The sequence below is a fragment of the Asparagus officinalis genome, chromosome 6 (genome assembly GCF_001876935.1).
Source record: "Asparagus officinalis chromosome 6, Aspof.V1, whole genome shotgun sequence".
Classification (NCBI taxonomy): Eukaryota; Viridiplantae; Streptophyta; class Magnoliopsida; order Asparagales; family Asparagaceae; genus Asparagus; species Asparagus officinalis.
Window position 1 is genome coordinate 23,780,638 of NC_033799.1, and position 20,076 is coordinate 23,800,713.

General features: G+C 35.8%; 1 pseudogene; it reads right to left on the bottom strand.

Annotated features, from left to right (window-relative positions):
• LOC109845916 overlaps window positions 306-20,076 on the bottom strand; it is a 32,626-nt pseudogene continuing 12,855 nt past the window's right edge.

Below are 20,076 nucleotides of genomic sequence, written 5' to 3' on the forward strand. Positions count from 1 at the left end.
GGAGAAGGGGAAGGGAATTTTTTGTTTAGATTTAACTAGCTAAAAATGACAGGTCTATATGCTCTTCCAGCTTAAGAAGGAATGCTAGAATAATAGTTTGTAACTAGACCATCATTGAGACTTAATGTAATTATATTCTATCTGTTTTCGAGTGAAAATACCCATCTCTTTGACTGTCATCTTTCCTAACATATAGTCAAAATACTGAATTAGATGTCCTATATAAAACCTTCAAAAAACAATACAACATACAAGTAGACCTTTGATATTACATCATATAACCAACAAAGCAGAAAAAAGAAAAATTATACAAAAGTAGTCATAATAAAGTCTAAAGGGAAGTGCAGTGCACTGTCAGGACTTACTATTTGTATTGGTTCTGCAAGCATCTCCCACACTTGGTCCAGGTCTTCATTGAGACGAGACTCATTTACCTACACATGATGGAGAAGAAATAAAGAATTAAGAAATGAAGAGAGTTACAAAGCAGTGTAATTTTATGAGTTATGTCCTTATTAAATTTGTAATTTGGAATGAGCCATATTAATGGCACTGTGTCAAAAATGTACAATCAAAGTATTATAACTTTAAAATAATGAGCTTTAAACGTCAAACTAATTTGGGCAAGTTTCAGAATAAACTTGATTAAATGTAGGGGTGGCAAATTTTGACCTGACCCATCAACCCGACCCGACCCGACCCGTTTATATTAGGTACGAGTCGAGTTATATGGGTCGTGTCATAAACGAGTCAACCCGTACTAACCTGTTTATTAGACGTGTAAATTAGGGTTGACCCGAACTAACCCGTGTAACCCAATACCGACCCGTTTAATTCTAAATGGGTTGCAAAATCCAAATATGAAGATCATCTTCATCGTGTTCATCCTCCTCCTTCCCCTCTCTCTCCTCTTCCCTCAACCCCCAGTTTCCCGCCAAGTCTAGCGTCTCCAGCTTGGTCGGCTGCATCTCAGCCCTCATCGACAGTGAGCCAGCATTTCAACTATTGATATCGGTAGCGGTTCTGCTCGTATGAATGAGATCAGAGGAGGATAAGGGAAGGTCGGAGAAGGGGAGGAAATAGGTGCCCGACGTGCTCTGCGACCTGGCGAGCTGTGGGAAGCTGGAGAACTTGTCGCTGTCGGGGAACTACTTCACCTCGATGGGGGAGAGCTATAGGGATCTGGTCAAGAGCGGAGCTCTGGATCTGAGGAGGAACTACGTTGCGGGGTTGAAGGGTCAGAGGTCAGCCTGGGAGTGTGCTGGTTTTTTTCTAAACCCCAGGTTCTGTCCGGTTTTCACTTTTATGCCGTGCGAGGATCAGAGGGATTGGGGGTTCGTCGGAGTGAGGCGACGGCCAAAAAGGTAGGGACCGTGGTTTATAATGCTATGAATAAGCGGTAACCTAATCCTTAATTAGCATTGTTTATTAAAAGGGTCAATCTCTTGTACAATCTATGCAACGGTATTGCATATTTTGACTTGTGATTGTTGAAAGAGTCAAAAGAATTTTATCTTGATCTATATAGTATCCACAATATTGAACTGGGATTTGATAACGGGTCATTCACGTTACATGGGTCGGGTCGGGTAACCCGTTTAATAAACTGGTCGGATCGCATTGACTCATTTGTTAAACGGGTCGGGTCGGGTCACACTTATACGGGTTGGGTCAACTATGACCCTACGCGACCCAACCCGACCCATTTGCCACCCCTAATAATATGTTAACATTGGGATTGTCTTTATACGTCGGCAGCATATTAATCAAAAAATGAGCTTTTGCCACTTTTAATGTATCTTTCTTTGTATCAACTACTCGGACGTACAGACAGAATTTTTTTAAAAGAATCATGCAAGATATCATAGTTATGGATCCCAAATAATAGATCTAAAGGAAATTGAAAAGGATAGCAAAGTCATAGTTCATACAATATTTTTGAGGGAAATGGTTAGTACAATTTTAGAAAAGAAATACTTATATAGAAAAAAACTTAAACATCTGTAAAATCATATATATTATTAGATGGATGTACATTGGATAGAAATTATGTTGACAGCAAGACAAGAATTCATCTTGAAATGGATCCACATTTCTATGATCTTGTAATTCGCAGAATTTAGCATCTTGCATTAGTGACGAATTCAAATTCAACATATGCCTAACCCAAATAGTTAAAGCAATAACAGAACAAACAACATACATGAAGCAAAGAACGACGACAGTGGCACATTTCCTACCAATAACACATCTAGCTTTATATCTAATTCTCTAGTGATAACCATCTCATACAGATTATTACCACTAACCTGAAGCTTCCGGATTCCTTGTAGTGCACTTTTGTATGCCAAGAAAGAATACCCAGATCCAACACCTAAATTCCTCAAAACAGTGGAATCGGTCAAATCCCTCTGTCAATGATTACACATGCAATGAGTATAGTATCACTTTACAAAAATGAGACACTAAGTCGTGTTTTTTGAACTGTGATATAGCACTGAACTTCACATTAGGTACTCCTCAAGAACCATAAATAAAGATGGAAAAGTAAATGATACACACCTGCATACGAGAGATGGGCAATTTTGAGCTGAGATCTAGCAGATAAAATAGCATTAGCCAAACACAAGTTGCCCTCACTATTCTCAAAATCAATGGGATTAACTTTATGAGGCATAGTTGAAGATCCAATCTCCCCAGCCTTGGTCATCTGGAAAGCAAAATTATCAGGAAATCGTTTAGTTACAAATTAGAAGTTTGGGAGTTAAATTAGGTCCTAATATTTAGGGGTATAGTGGTCAAGCATAAGAAAGTTACCTGCTTAAAATAACCTAATGAAATATAGCTCCATATGTCCCGATCAAAATCAGTCAGGATGTTATTAATATGAACAACTGCATTGAAAAGCTTTGCGATATAGTCATGCGGCTCAATCTGTATACGGAGCAAGCAACAGGCTCAGATAGAGAGTATGCATGCAAGTCAAGTGCCATCCCATTTATAGGCCACACTGATGTAACCTTTCAGACAACACAAACTCAACAAAATTATTAGCTGGCACTGCAATTCCATTATTATTTATGCACTAACTGGTTGGTGTAGAATAGGCTAATTGATAAAGGTACTGTAATTCCAAGATAGATGGATAACCTGCAAGTGTATCTACTTATTATCAAGCATGCACATGATAGTACCTACTTACTATATGAATCACCTTTTGTAAGCTCTTGAAACGTGAAGTGGGAAAAAAAACCTACATTTCAGTCACCTAAGTCGATTGAAAAACTCATATTAAGGAAAATCCTGAGGCTCTATTAGTTATACACTTTTACAATTTGTATAGTTACCTAAATCTTCACGAGGTCTATTTACTAGTAAACTAGTTCAAGCAGAGAATAATGAATACAAGCAGTAGTGTCAAAAAAGTACAGGTAAATAAAGTACTCCTCCCATTAATGAAAGCAATCCAAGTCATCCACAAAGAAAAAACAATATCAAAATCGTCTATGCACTACTTAATTAAGCAAAAAAAGATCCGTCAAGCTGAAATGAATCAGATAGGTAAAACCTTGTAAAGAGAAAAGTAGTAGAAGTAAATAAACATGCCTGTGTCACGTAAGGGTTGAAACCTAACCCTAAAGAGGTCACGAACTCAGCTGCAACAGTTGGCCAATCAATATCAGGATATGCAACTTTATGTGCATTGTAGTTTCCAATATCTCCAGCACACTTGCCCAATATTTGCACTTCTGTAAAGGTCTTCCCTACTTCACTTAGTCTGAAAGCAAAATTTGCCATCTCCTTCCACAAAGTAGTGGGTGAAGTAGGCTACAAAGGGAGTTAGAAGATATCAGAACTAAACCACATAAACCTATTACAAAAGCAAATCATTTATTCCTGTAGCATAACAATGAAAATTATCAATATGATATTTCAGCTACATGCTTTGAGCAGTCAACATAGTATATGTCCGCTTCTAATATTGGCCTTGTCACTCCCCGGCCTGACGGGCCCCTTAGTGCGGTACAAGCCTTGGGACCTGATAATCATATTTTATTACAGTTTTATACCCTTTTTATCTATTTTATATGAATAAATATACTACTAATAATTGTTTTTATCTTTAATTGCAGTATAATGAAGAATAAATCTCAAAACTCTCATCTCTCAACAAAAAGCCATTGATTTAATGAAGAAATGAAGCCCATGAAGCCAAATGAATTATTTTAAATATTTAATAAATCAAAGCCCAGTGGAAAATCAAGAGAAAATACCAAAGTCCAAATGTTGAAGCCCAAAAGTACAAGTAAAGCCCAATGTCCAAGCCCAAAATCCAATGGAAGAAAGAATCTGCGAACAGCAGCTAGGAAGAGGTACACATCGATGCCAGCATCGATGAGGGCATCGATGCCAGCATTGATGCCCGTATCGATGCCAGCATCGACACCCCTATCGATGCTGGTATCGATACGACGAACAGTTAGTTACAGATCTATGGCTAAAAATTAATATTTTTGGATAAGATTTCGATCCAATGGCTCTCATTCACTGATGTTTACTATAAATAGGGGTAGAGAGTGAGGGGTTAGAGGTGTAAAAAATTTTGTAACTCTATTTGGAGACGAGGGCTACTCTTAATTGAGAAAGCCTTCCAAAAATTATAACTTTTATTGCAATTAATAATAATAATTTTTCTCCACTTTAAAATTTTCTTTTCTCCTCTTTGTTGAATGATGAGGATGGAGATGAAGAGCAATTTGAAGGTTTGTATTTCTTTTATTTTTCTCTTTTATTTCTTTTTAGTAATTTTTTTATTATTGCTTATTAGTTAGATTTAAATTCATGCTTGTAGTGTAGATTTAGTTTCTTGTATTTTTATTTCTTTTTACACTTTAATTTGTAGAGAGATTTATTTTCTTGCATTTATTTTTTATAATTTATTTTGTAGTTTAGATTTTAATTCTTTGTAGTTAGATTTATTTCTTGTTCATAGTCTAGATTTTTATTTTCTTTTTAATTTTGTAATTAGTTCTTTTTCTTCTTGTTTCTTAAGATATAAAATTAATTCTTGTAGGAATCTTAGAATTATATGATGCTAGTCTAATTTTCTTTATATTATGCAAATTATTCTCTTACACTTAAAATATTCATGTTTAGGATAATCAACTAGAGAACTAATCGGTAGAAAAAGAATTTGATAATCTATGCTTATCTTAAATGGTTTGATAGGTTATGCTTATGAATTCTAGGATTACTATCTTATTGTTATTCTTATCATGAATAGTAATTTTAACTTAAATGATAATTTGATTGGTTATACTTTGCTTAAATGGTTTGATAGTCTATGCTTGATAAATCTAAGTTGAAATATGATAAAAAGAGAATAGTTCGTATTTTATATTTGAGTTAGCTAGTGGATTCAATTCTAGATTTCTCATATCTTATATTGAATCCTCCATCTTGACTTTCTTGAATTTTCTTTTCATTCTAGATTTTATTTCTTGATTTTATTCATTCTTCTTTCTTGCCTTGTGATTTTATTTATTCTTTGATTCTTTCTTCTTTCCTCTAAAATTTAATTTATTATCTCTTGCATATATTCACAACAATCACTCATCACAATCACACTTATTCTTTAATCCTATTTTTGTCACACACAACACATAAGAACCAATTATAATAATCTCTTAAAATCACCTTCCTCGTGGGATCGATAACTTTTTATACAATAACTTGATCAATTGTGCACTTACAATTTTGGTACATAATTATGCCGCATTAAGTTTTTAGTGCTGTTGCCGGGGAAGGTGCTGAAATAGGATTTTATTATTTTTATTCTTTAACTTATGTGTTTTTGTGAAAGAACTACTTGGAGATTAAATATCAAGAATTGGCGATTGAGGAATTAGAGATTCGCTTGTGGTAAGTCTTCTTTCTAATATTTTCAATTCCACACATTTAGTTAGTTTCTCACAATTAGAGACAATTAGGATTTAAAAAAACAAAAAGATTTTATTTTTGTTGATCATAATAAAATCCACCTTTCACTTGGATATTAACTAACAAGATAATCAATTCAAACAAGAGCTCTCTTCTCACATTTGAGTGTTGTTGACCATAATTTAAAAAAAAAAGATTTTTTTTTCATCCTTTTTAGTCGCTTTTAATTTCTTGTGTTGCATTTCATATAGTGTAGGAATTCACCAAAGAGATTGTAGCACTTGATTTGGCACATACTTAAAACATTCTTAAGGGCAAAACCCCTAATCAAGATAAGGTAAGGGATTTCATCACCCTTTCCTTAGCCTACAAATCACTAATTCCTCACTTAACAAACCCAAGCCTTCTAAAACTCATTAGACGTTGGCCTCTAAGGATTCGAGCTCAATAAGGAACAAGAAATCCTTAAGTGAACCGGTTTAAGTTTTCTAAGATTAGTTGGTGTCTAAGGCAAGTTTAGGGGTTGCGTAACGCACTCCACAAGGAACGAGATACTTAATTGATCTTTGATCACCCTCTACTACTATCCTTAACTGGCTAACTACCTGGGTAAAACTTTAATCTTTTCACTGTAGGAGTTTTTGGTTAGGAGCTGGTCTAGTTGAGTTAGGCTAAATCCTAGAACTAGAATGATTGAAATGTAATTGCTTTGATTTGTTTTAGTTAGTTTTTTCCTTTCTCTTCTCATAAAAAAAAGCTAATTTTTCTTTGGTTTCTTAAAAAAAACAAAACAAAACAAAATTTTAATAAGTAACATATGCTCAAAAAAATACATATTTCTTAAAAAAAGAAAAAGAAAAAAAAATATACATATTTCCTCATTAAAAAATCAAAATAAAAATAATTTGAATAAGTAACATAGGCTTTAAAAAAGAAATATATATATATATATAATAATAATTCGGCCCAAAATAACAGGGCCAAAAGAAAAAAAAAGAAAAAAAAAGATAAAAACAATATATACAGGCCCAAAATCACAGACCCAAAAGAAAAAAATAAAAATAAAAATAAAATAAACCACAGCCCAAAACAATGTTTGGGCCGGCTGCCATCGCTTTGGGCATCGATGCGCAAAGCCATCTGCCTCAAAAACCGCAGCCACCCAGCTCCTTTCTTCCCCTCTTAATTTCATCTCCCCAAACCCGATCCCCCCCCCTCTCAAACCCTAATTCACCCACATAGATCAAGAATATTTTGGAGGGTTGTTTCTGTAATTTCTAGGGCTTCTTCCTCATCTCTCCAAGGTATATTTTCTAAACTTAATCTTGTAATTTCAACTTTTTTTTTATTTCATGGATGATTTGGTGATTAAATCACGAATAGTTTTGAATGAGTATCATATTTTATGTTGATTCATGATCAATTCGTCAAATTGTGGGTTTAATTTAGGGATTTACTGAAAGTTTGGGGATTTTGTTCAAAATCCAAAAACTCTTAAATTCAAGGTGATGCTATCTTATAAAGCCTAAGTTGACTGAGTAATTAAGCCCAATGAGTATTTCTATAATTAATAACCTAAGCCCAATTGGGTTGGGATTCATTGGACCAAAACTCGTTAAATGGTCACTTAGAAAGCCCGTTAAAATAGAAAACAATCACTAAGAATTAGAGAGTGAAAAAAAAATTTATATACATATAACACTAACTATTTTTTTATATATATATTGTTGTTTTGTATGTATGGTCCTGAAAAACAATTTTTGATCAAGAGACTTGAAAGTTATTTAAAACAAAGAGCTTGAAAAATAATTTTTGAACAAGAGACTTGAAAGTTATTTAAAACAAAGAGTTAGCATGTTCTTTTCAAAACTTTTAAATTAAATCTCTAAGATTTGACTTGGTTTTGTATTGCTATAATGAAAAAGATTTTCTAAGAGATTTACATTGGAGTTATATATATAAAAACGTTTTCTTGATTATTAACTAGCTTCAATTAGAATATCTAAATATATCAAGAAAAATTAGTTATTTACTGACTTATTTAACTTGGCAAGTTGATCAAATTTTATGGGTATATTCACTTTAAACCCTCACGAGACTACAACTCGTCCACTAGGGTAACCTAGGGGTTTAAAGGCTTGTTGTATGCGCTAAATACAACTGCGATTCCTACGAAAGTGAGTTAGGATTTTCTTTTTTTTTCTTTGCTAGAGGACTAGCAAAAGTTTAGGTGTGGGGGTATTTAATAATCACATTTTATTACAGTTTTATACCCTTATTATCTATTTTATATGAATAAATATACTACTAATAATTGTTTTTATCTTTAATTGCAGGTTAATGAAGAATAAATCTCAAAACTCTCATCTCTTAACAAAAAGCCATTGATTTAATAAAGAGATGAAGCCATGAAGCCAAATGAATTATTTCAAATATTTAATAAATCAAAGCCCAGTGGAAAATCAAGAGAAAATACCAAAGTCCAAATGTTGAAGCCCAAAAGTACAAGTAAAGCGCAATGTCCAAGCCTAAAATCCAATGGAAGAAAGAATCTGCGTACAGCAGCCAGGAAGAGGCATACATCGATGCCAGCATCGATGTCAGCATCGATGCCCGTATCGATGCCAGCATCGATACCCCTATCGATGCTGGCATCGAGTTACAGATCTATGGCTGAAAATTGATATTTTTGGATACGATTTCGATCCAATGGCTCTCATTCACTGATGTTTACTATAAATAGGGGTAGAGAGTAAGGGGTTAGAGGTGTGAAAAATTTTGTAACTCCATTGGAGACGATGGCTACTCTTAATTGAGAAGGGTTTCCAAAAATTATAACTTTTATTGTAATTAATAATAATAATTTTTCTCCACTTAAAAATTTTTTTTTCTCCTCTTTTATTTCCAAAAATTTAATTGAGAAGGGTTTCCAAAAATTTCTTTTATTTTTCTCTTTTATTTCCTTTTAGTCATTTTTTTATTATTGCTTATTAGTTAGATTTACATTCATGTTTGTAGTGTAGATTTAGTTTCTTGTATTTTTATTTATTTTTGCACTTTAATTTGTAGAGTAGATTTATTTACTTGTAATTAATTTTTGCAATTTATTTTGTAGTTTAGATTTTAATTCTTTGTAGTTAGATTTATTTCTTGTTCATAGTTTAGATTTTTATTTTCTTTTTAATTTTGTAATTAGTTCTTTTTCTTCTTGTTTCTTAAGATGTGAAATTAATTCTTGTAGGAATCTTAGAATTGTATGATACTAGTCTAATTTCATTTATATTATGCAAATTATTCTCTTACACTTAAAATATTCATGTTTAGGATAATCAACTAGAGAACTAATCGGTAGAAGAAGAATTTGATAATCTATGCTTATCTTAAATGGTTTGATAGGTTATGCTTATGAATTCTAGGATTACTATTTTGTTGTTATTCTTATCATGAGTAGCAATTTTAACTTAGATGATAATTTGATAGGTTATACTTTCCTTAAATGGTTTGATAGTCTATGCTTGATAAATCTAAGTTGAAATATGATAAAAAGAGAATAGTTTATATTTTATATTTGAGTTAGCTAGTGGATTCAATTCTAGATTTCTCATATCTTAAATTGAATCCTCCATCTTGACTTTCTTGAATTTTCTTTTTATTCTTGATTTTATTTCTTGCTTTTATTCATTCTTCTTTCTTGCCTTGTGATTTTATTTATTCTTTGATTCTTTCTTTTCTCCTCTAAAATTCAATTTATTATCTCTTACATATATTCACAACAATCACTCATCACAATCACACTTATTTTTTAATTCTATTTTTGTCACGCACAACACATAAGAACCAATTCTAATAATCTCTTAAAATCACCTTCCTCGTAGGATCGAAAACTTTTTATACAATAACTTGATCAATTGTGCACTTGTAATTTTGGTACATAATTATGCCGCATCAGGACCCAACAAGTATAACGTGTTGTTTGGCTCAATCTACTACCAAAATCGACTAACCGATGTTATACTTAAATATTTTAAGCCACTTAAACTCTCACTCATTTCCTGATGTTGGACTAAATAGGAGTGTCACAAACACCCCACCTTACATAAGCAACGTCCTCATCGTGACATGACAATTGGCACATCCTGGTATCACCAGGTTATGTGGACTCTCGAGGTGGCTCCCACCGCACTCACGCAATATAGCACTTAGCCCCGTATAGCACTTAGCTCCACACTTCTGACTCATAACTGCTATGATACAATTTGTCACACCCCGAGTCGCCGGGCCCTTTGGTGCAGTACAAGTCGTGGGACCCACCAAGTGTAACACGTTTGGCTCAACCCACTGCCAAAATCAACCAGCTGTGTTACACTTGAGTCTTGGGCATACCTATTTAAGCAACCTAACTTCTCATTCATTTTCTGATGTAGGACTAAATAAGAAACAAAGACATGATTATATTATTTTTAACCTAAATAAGAAACAAAGACATGATTATATTATTTTTAACCTTCAGATTGAAAAGGTTCCATTCAATTTATTTCATAGATTATATTATTTTTAACCTTCAGATTGAAAAGGTTCCATTCAATTTATTTCATAGCATCAAGCTAAAAATTCGTGAAGAAAGGAATGTAGAACAAGTCATGCAAACATATATGAACGAAGATAGACAGTATAATCTTTATCAAACCAGTAATTATACATGATTTATTAGCCACATGTTGAAAAGTCCTGAGTTTTAGCATGTAATCATTATTTAATTATTTCTATATATGCCCCCTACCCCCAAAAAAAGCTACTTTTGTATAAAAAAATTCACCAAAATGACCAGCCAGAAATCTTTGAGTTATTTCAACCAAAAAAATCCACCACCAGGACATTAGGGAAAAATTCTTAGTGGAATATTACCCTATACACCTTAGATTAAGTTTAACTTTTTAAACCCAAGAGTACGTTGTTTTTCTTTGAGTACTCACACTTCTCTAATCCTTCACTAAATGTGCTCTTGTCAGTTGCATCCCTTCTCCATTTGGGATAAATTTCATTAAGAATTTAGGATTTCTAAATAAATTAGTTCATGGAAATGAAAAAGAATTTTTCTTTTTCCTTGAAGCATTCTCTGCATTTTCTTAGTCTAATAGCTTCTTATTCTTTTTTATAAATCAATGTATACAATAAACTATGTCCTTCTATGTGTAAACACAAATAAAAGGGAAATATAAGATTTTCAATTATGCTTATATAGCATTAAAGTTTTTGTAGATAACATCTAATCAACAAAAAGGTTGTATTCAGTTATAACAAGAGTTGCCTCTCATCTAGAACTGAAAATACATATCCATGAGTGCGAGACAACATGGAGATATGAGCATTTTCCTTCGCTAATTTGCATATTGCATTCAACAAATATGAGCATTTTCCTTCGCTAATTTGCATATTGCATTCAACAACTCAATCATCACAGGAAATATGACAGTGTTGAACGCATATTGCATTCAACAACTCAATCATCACAGGAAATATGACAGTGTTGAACGCCTCCTTCAGTGCTAACGCATGGGTTAAATTATTTATATCCTCTGATGTACAAGCAAAATGGAAAAACTCTAGTAGCTAAAAAAGAATTATGTAGAATCTGATGTCAAATATTAAGCATCAAATGAAATCTTTGAAATCACAGTTAGTCGTAGTTATAAAAAGAGGAAGCATAGAGTACCCACAACAAGGAACATCAAAAACTCATCTCAGCATTGGATTGACATTTCTGTTTCAAGAAGTATTCCACTACCTTAACATCGTGGTTAGTTACTTTTTTAATCTTTTTAACTTCCAGAGCATCAGCTTTGCTGAAGCCACTAACTATACTTTCTAAATAAGACCTGACATTCTCGCTAAAGCATTGAACCTCCTTGATTTTAGGTATTTCTGTTAATTTTAGCAACCATTTTACCTAAGAAAGAATCACTTCAGATTAGCATTTTGCACTAAGTAGCCAACATGAAAATATAACTACAGTGGACAGCTTTGTCAGATCATGATGGGTAATGGAGAAATAGGTAAACCTTTTTTACTTGTAAGTTACCTCTTTCTCCATTACCCAATACATGACGACACTATGACAAGTTTTAATGAAGATTGCTACCAATATCAAAGCAGAGGCTAGTCGTTTTGTCAGATTGTAAAAAAAGCACAGTAATAAGCATGACCTAAATAAACAATGTTCGATAGACTCATACAGAAACTGCTAATACTACATCATATGCAAATTTATTAGAAGAGGGGTACTATTGTCAGATATTCATATCAAATATAAATATCGCAACGGTTCACTAAACATTTTAGGCACAACTTTAAACCTTTTGAGCTAACTAATGCTTTAAAACAATTATCTAAATACCTGAGACATATTATTATTTGTAAGCCAGACGAAGAAGGATATCCAATCAACAACCACAGTTTCTTTATGCTTTACCAGAAACATTTAAATATGAAACCATTATTCTTAAAAAAACATAATGTAAGACTAAAATTGTGCACTGGTGTTGAATAAAAAAGCACTTATTAAATATGTATTCTTACAGGAGAATTTAATGAAAGTTGCCTCGACCATTACACGGTAACAGATTAACCCATATTCTCTAAAGAATGGGTGCAAATCCTTGACTTTCTGCAAATATCGGACATCAAAAGGTGATAGAGCCATAACGCTAAGAGATTCAAGATCAACAACCTCCTCTTCACGATGATGCTCCATCTAAAACATTAAATTTCACACAGCCAAAACATATTCAACTAGTTGTTCAAATATGAGGAAAATTAAAGAAAAATGATCACCAAAAAAATTAGATCATTCTGGATCAAACTTAATCATCATTGAAGATTCATAAGCCCAATTATTGGATTGAATACAGCTCACTATAAATTGGGGACTCCCAAAGGATCATCTCAATTTATTTAAAAATAATTAAGAACCTAAAATTCAAAATACAACAGTGGAAGCCCTACATTACAAATCCAGAAGAAGAAAAAAAAGTGACCTATAGCATATGATATTTATTATTTACTAAAAGTTTTATGCTCTATCCCAAAATATTCCCTCCCGTAAACTTATAAAAAATCCTATCTTTAATAAAAAATCCAAAAGATGCCACTTTCGAGAAACATTTCATGATTATAGTATATGAGATTTAAGAAAACTTAGCAACGAAATAATCACAAAAAAGCAAAAAAAAAGCATGCAGTCAATAAAAGGCAGGGCTTTTGGTCGTGAAAATTCCCCAGCCAGGAAACCGAGAATGGAGATCTTTACCTTCGTAGTCGTGACTCCTTCTGAAAAATTCCCCAGCCAGGAAACCGAGAATGGAGATCTTTACCTTCGTAGTCGTGACTCCTTCTGAACTGCACAACGAAACCATAAGTGGTTCAAATCGCCGAGGAGGGGTGGGCTGAATCCGAAACCTTAGCTAGCCTGATCGTCGGCTGATCGAAGTCGAAGAGGGAGTGGAGGAAAAGGGTAGCAAGAAAGCGAACGGGGCTCAAAGGGGTGATAAGAGCTTTTCCATGGAGTTGCAGATGAGATCAAAACTCTAACCCTAGATTTTTAAGGGGGGAATTTGTTCAGGGTTTAGTGGAGCAGGAAAAAGGAGTCGCCTTTTTTTAAGGAATCGGAGAGAGCGAGGAGAGAGTGCCTTGATTCATTTTATACGCATTTCCTGTGGAGGTTAGGTTCAGTTCATCAGATATTTTCTTTAAAAGGAAGGTAAATGATGGATAATCTAATAATGCATATAGATTTTTGGCAAAACTTTGTTGTAGCTCCCTCTTGTGTCTAATAATGCATATAGATTTTTGGCAAAACTTTGTTGTAGCTCCCTCTTGTGCTAGCCAAGTATCTTTTTGGTCCTTTCGGATCATTAATATTTAGAAGTCATCAACCACAGTCATTAATATTATCAATATCATCAATCTATGTTCTTTTTGCAAATTTCTGTAAAATATTGTTGAGGAGATCACACGGCTGCCATGTTAGCAAAAATTAGTTGCAAGTTTCATACAAACGTGTATGTTGAACTTATGATTTCACTAATTTTTTTTACTGAACATGGCAGGGTCCGATCATTGTCACGTCAGCAAAATCTGATGACGAATGTAATGTTAAGAATCACCACTGTTAACTTTCATCAAATATTAAAGACGCTAACAGTATTTTGGTGGTAGTGGCACATTCCGTTATAAGTGAAAGAAACTTTACTTGTAGAAATAATTCAGTCACCTGAGTCGATTGTAAAACTCATATTAAAGAAAATCCTGAGGCTCTATTAGTTATGCACTTTTACAGTTTGTATAGTTGCCTAAATCTTCACGAGGACAGTTTACAAGTAAACTAGTTCAAGCAGAGAATAATGAATACAAGTAGCAGTGTCAAAAAGTATAGATAAATAAAGTACTCCTCCCATTAATGAAAGTTGTCCAAGTCATCCACAAAGAAAAAACCATATCAAAATCGTCTATGCACTACTTAATTACGCAAAAAAAAAGATCCATCAAGCTGAAATGAATCAGATAGGTAAAACCTTGCAAAGAGAAAAGTGGTAGAAGTAAATAAACATGCATGTGTCACGTAAGGGTTGAAACCTAACGCCAAAGAGGTTACGAACTCAGCTGCAATTGTTGGCCATTCAATATCAAGATATGCAACTTTATGTGCATTGTAGTTTCCAACAGCTCCGACACACTTGCCCAATATTTGCACTTCTGTAAAGGTCTTCCCTACTTCACTTAGTCTGAAAGCAAAATTTGCCATCTCCTTTCCTAAAGTAGTGGGTGAAGCAAGCTACAAAGGGAGTTAGAAGATATCAGAACTAAACCACATAAACCTATTACAAAAGCAAATCATTTATTCCTGTAGCATAACGATGAAAATTATCAATATGATATTTCAACTGCTTTGAGTAGTCAACTTAGTATATGTCAACTTCTAATATTAGACATGTCACGCCCCGGCCTGACGGGCCCATTGGTGCGGTACAAGCCATGGGACCCAACAAGTGTAACGTGTTTGGCTCAATCTACTGCCAAAATCGACTAACCGATGTTACGCTTAAATAATTTAAGCCACTTAAATTCTCACTCATTTCCTGATGTTGGACTAAATTGGAGTGTCACAAACACACTGTTGTACACAGCGGAACCGAAGGCACACAAATACAAACGAGATTGGAATACTTATCAACAACCAAACAAGTAACAAAAATGCAAGACAACAGATTTTACGTGGTTCGGCAAATCTGCCTACGTCCACGGGAGCGACACAATAATTTATTATTAATAACAAGAAATTACAAATAAGAGAGGGGATCTCAAACTTGAGATCTCTTAAACAAATAGAAATTGATTTTAATCTAAAATCAATGTAACACTAACTCTCTATTATATTAACTTCCCTAATTAATATTCACTAACCCCTTCTCAATAGTAATTGAGAACTGGGACAAAAGGGAATAAAAATCTAAAATTTCCCAAACTGCAGAGAGAACGGAAGCACAAGAAATTGCTACCTCCGATCTTTTCTTCTCTCTCTGCTCTCGTGCTCACTAATTAGCGCACGAATAGGGTTTCCCTTTTATAGGGAAACCCTAGGGTGGTCGGTCTATGCGCTCCAGCTGGCTCCAACCACGCACAGGTGATGTGCACCCTACTACAGGCAAGATCATGGGCGAGGGCGACATCAACAGGAGAGATCCGCTACAGACGAGTTTGATCCACGCAGCAGGCGAGATCCGCTCGCTTCCCAAGCTTGACCTCGCCACACACTTCGCCTGCGATCTCGAACAGGCGACTTTCCTCACCTCTTCAACTTCGCCATCGACCACTATAGGCAATCTTCCTTGCCTCCTCAACTTCTCCATCGAAGGTGAGCTTCGATCTCAGGTACGATCTTCTACAAATCTCAACCTCGGTGAACGTTTCCCTAAAACTAAGCCGACACCAACCAAAACAAATATCCCACTTGTTACGTCCAGTACGAAGTGAAACAATTCATGACAATGGACTCAATCCACAATAAGTCAGGAACCAAATGAGAATGAGACCATTCTCCAAACGTCGATGTCTACTCACCAAATCGGCTGCATCATAAAGACTTGCCTACGTATCCTCTTGTCCAATGAATCAAGCCTTGACATAGTTCACCACATACCCTCCAAAGGCCCTCAACAGTGAAGAATGTTTAACAATTCCAAAAATGACCAAATTTTACTCCAGTGACAACTTTGGTTAATATATCTGCCGGATTATCCTTTGTGTAGATCTTCTCCAATCTGACGTCTCTATCATCCAATACGTCTCGAACAAAATAAAATCTGACATCAATGTGCTTTGTGTGAGCATGATACACCTGGTTTTTTCCCAAATAGATAGCTGACATGCTATCACAATGTACCCTGATGGTATCCTGTGCAATCTCCAGGTCATCCAATAACCCCTGCCACCACAAAGCCTCCTTCACAGCTTCAGAAAACACCATATACTCTACCTCCGTAGTGGAGAGAGCCATTGTAGACTGAAGTGTGCATCTCCAACACATCGGTGTTCCTACTAGTGTAAACACATTTCCAGTAGTAGATGGGCGCTTGTCAAGATCCCTCGCATAATCGGAATCCACATAACCAATACAATCCTGCCCATTCTTCTCATTCTTCTCGAATACCAAACCAACATCCATGGTACCTTTTATATACCGTAGAATCTACTTCACGGCCTCCCAATGATCCTTCCCTGGGTCGTGAATGTACCTAGATACCATGCTCACGGCCTATGACAAATCTGGCCTTGTACACACCATCGCATACATCAAGCTACCCACCGCATTGGCATATGGAACATTGGACATGTATTCACGGTCCTCAACTGAAATAGATGACATCTTAGCTGATAGCTTAAAGTAGGGAGCAAATGGAGTACTCAATGCCTTAGCATTGCCATCATAACTAAATTTTTTCAGCATCTTCTATAAGTAACTCCTCTGTGTCAACTTTAGTCTCCCCTTCACCCTGTCTCTCTCAATCTCTATACCTAATATCTTCTTTTCTTCTCCAAGATCCTTCATCTCAAATTCGAATGATAGTTCCTTTTTCTACTTTCTAATAGCTGAAGTATTCCTGCAAGTAATGAGCATATCGTCAACATATAACAGCAAATAAATATACTCACCATTCTGTAGCTTGTGCATGTGAGCATATCGTCAACATATAACAGCAAATAAATATACTCACCATTCTGTAGCTTGTGCATGTAAACACACAGGTCATATGGGCTACAGCAAATAAATATACTCACCATTCTGTAGCTTGTGCATGTAAACACACAGGTCATATGGGCTTCTCGTTTATCCTCGGCCAATCATGAAGTCGTAGAATCTCTTGTACAATTGTTGTGGCGATTGATTAAATCCGTAAAGGGACTTCTTTAGCTTGCATACTAATTCTTTCTTTCCTGCAGCTTTGAACCCCATTGGTTGTGTCATGTAAATCTCCTCTTCTAAATCTTCATATAGAAAGGCTGTCTTAACATCCATCTGGACCAAATCTAAATCCGGCTGTACCACTAATGCCAATAGTATTCTTATCGACGAATGCTTTACAACAGGTGAGAATACCTCATTGTAATCTATACCCTCAAGCTGGGCATACCCTTTGGCAACTAATCTGGCTTTATACCGAATGTCCCCAATAGAAGATCCTTCTTTCTTCGCATATACCTACTTTTATCCAATAGCCTTCTTATCCTTCGGTAGCTTTGCATGTTTCCAAGTGTCATTCTTATGAAGAGACTGCATCTCTTCCTCCATAGCTTCCCTCCACCTAATCGAATCAAAGCTTGACTCTGTTTCCCTGAATGTAGAAGGTACCAAATCATCAACGACTTCTGCTGATAAAGCATATGCAACCATGACATCATCATATCTAGATGGCTGATGAATGTTTCTTCTTGGTCTATTAGCTGCAATGGACTCCTACACATGACCCTGTTCCTCAGCCCTGACATCCACTATATCCTCCACTTGCCCGTCTGTCATATCATCTCCTCCCAGTGTCACCTCTGTAGGAGTCTCAATAGATACAGTGCTATCTGAAGTCTGTGGAGTCACATCTTCCTCTACCTACTGCGATACCCCACTAGTCTGGCCTTCCTCCACCTGCCGAGGAATCTGAGACCTCATCATGTGAGCCTCATCAAACGTGACATCTCTGCTAATGATCATCTTCTTGTGTTGTGGATCCCACAACTTGAAGCCTTTAACTCCATCTGTAATCCTACAAAGACTGCTTTCCTCGCCCTCAGATTCAATTTATCATCACTGACATGGTAATAAGCAGGACACCTAAATATCCGAAGCGACTCATAGTCACTAGCTACTGAACCAGACCAACGCTCCGTAGGAGTCTTTCCATGTATCGAAGTGCACGACAACCTATTCACGAGATGGCTTGCATAAACCAACGCCTCAATCCAAAAGGATCTTGACAATCCACTCTGTATCATCATACATCGCACCTTCTCCAGTAAGGTACGTTTCAACCTTTCAGCCACCCCGTTTTGTTACGGTGTCTCACGAACTGTGAAGTGTCGCCTAATACCGTGATCCTAGCAAAACTATAGAAACGGATCACTCTTGTACTCACCACCATTATCTGAATAGAGTACATTCACCTTTCTACTTGTCTGCAGCTCCACTTTCTTCCTCCACTCCACAAATATATCCAGGACCTCATGTTTATACTTTATGGGGTATACCCAATTCATCTTGGAATAATCATCAATGAAAGTGACAAAATAATTGGCCCCACCAAGAGATGTGTTATTGGAAGGACCACAAACATCAGTATGAACATAATCCAATATACCTTGGGTATTGTGAATTGCGGTGCCGAATTTCACTTTTGTCTTCTTCCCAAGTATGCAATGTTCACACAGCTCCATCTTGCAGGTCTTTACACCCTTCAATAGCCCCTGTTTCACCAATACTTATAGGGACTTATCACCAGTGTGTCCTAATCTCATATGACATAAGCTGGTAGTATCTTTCTCTGTGGTAATCGAAGCTGCCAGACCCCCTGTTACTGTTTTGCCCTTCAAGTACTAAAGTTTGTTTTCCCTGACACCTAGCATCACAACCATGGACCCCTTTGTGACCTTCAGGGTTGCATTATCCAAGATCACCCTATAGCCAGTTGCCTCCAAAGTTCCAAGTGAAATGATATTCTTCGTCAATTGAGGAACGAATCTCACTTCCTTCAACTCCCTAGTCACCACGTCACACATCCTGATCCGGACTGTACCAATACCACCGATAGGGCATACGTGGTCATTACCCATGAGCATGACATCCCCTCTTTCAAACTCCTCTAAGCTGGAGAACTAATCCCTTCTTGGGTAAATATGGTATGTAGCACCTGAATCCAATATCCACTCCGTAGTGTCGACATAACAAACTGACGGTAATGCTGGGCATGAATAGCCCGAAGGATATTAATCTGAATTATCATCACTAGATTTGGCAATATTCACTTCTAAAGCCTGTACGGCTTTCCCCTTATTCTTCCCGACTCTGTCCTTCAACTTTGGGCAGTCGATCTCCCAATGTCCCTCTTCTTTACAGAAGCAACATTGATTCCTACCAACACTCTCATAGCCACCTCCTTGCTTCGACTTGGAGTGATTAAATGGACGGAGGTTTGGACTACGGCCTCTCACTGCCAATGCATCTCCCGATGCCTTCTCGAAGGGTTCACTATCTCTCTTCCTCAACTCATAGTTCACCAATGCTGAGGTCACCTTTTAGAGGACAGTGGTTCTACCATTGATCATCATAAGGACAAATGTACCGAAATCATCCTCTGGCAATGAACATAGTAACAATATCACCTTATCTTCATGCTCTACCATGATATCCACATTAGCCATATCTGATATCAATTTTGTGAAGTTATTGACATGTTCTCTAATGGAAACTCCCCTCTTCATCTTGAATTGGTAAAACCTCTTCTTCAAGTGAAACCGATTCTCAATGCTCTTCGTAAGATACTTCTCATTGAGGGTTTCCCACAACCGTTTCACCGACGTCTCGTTCATCACATC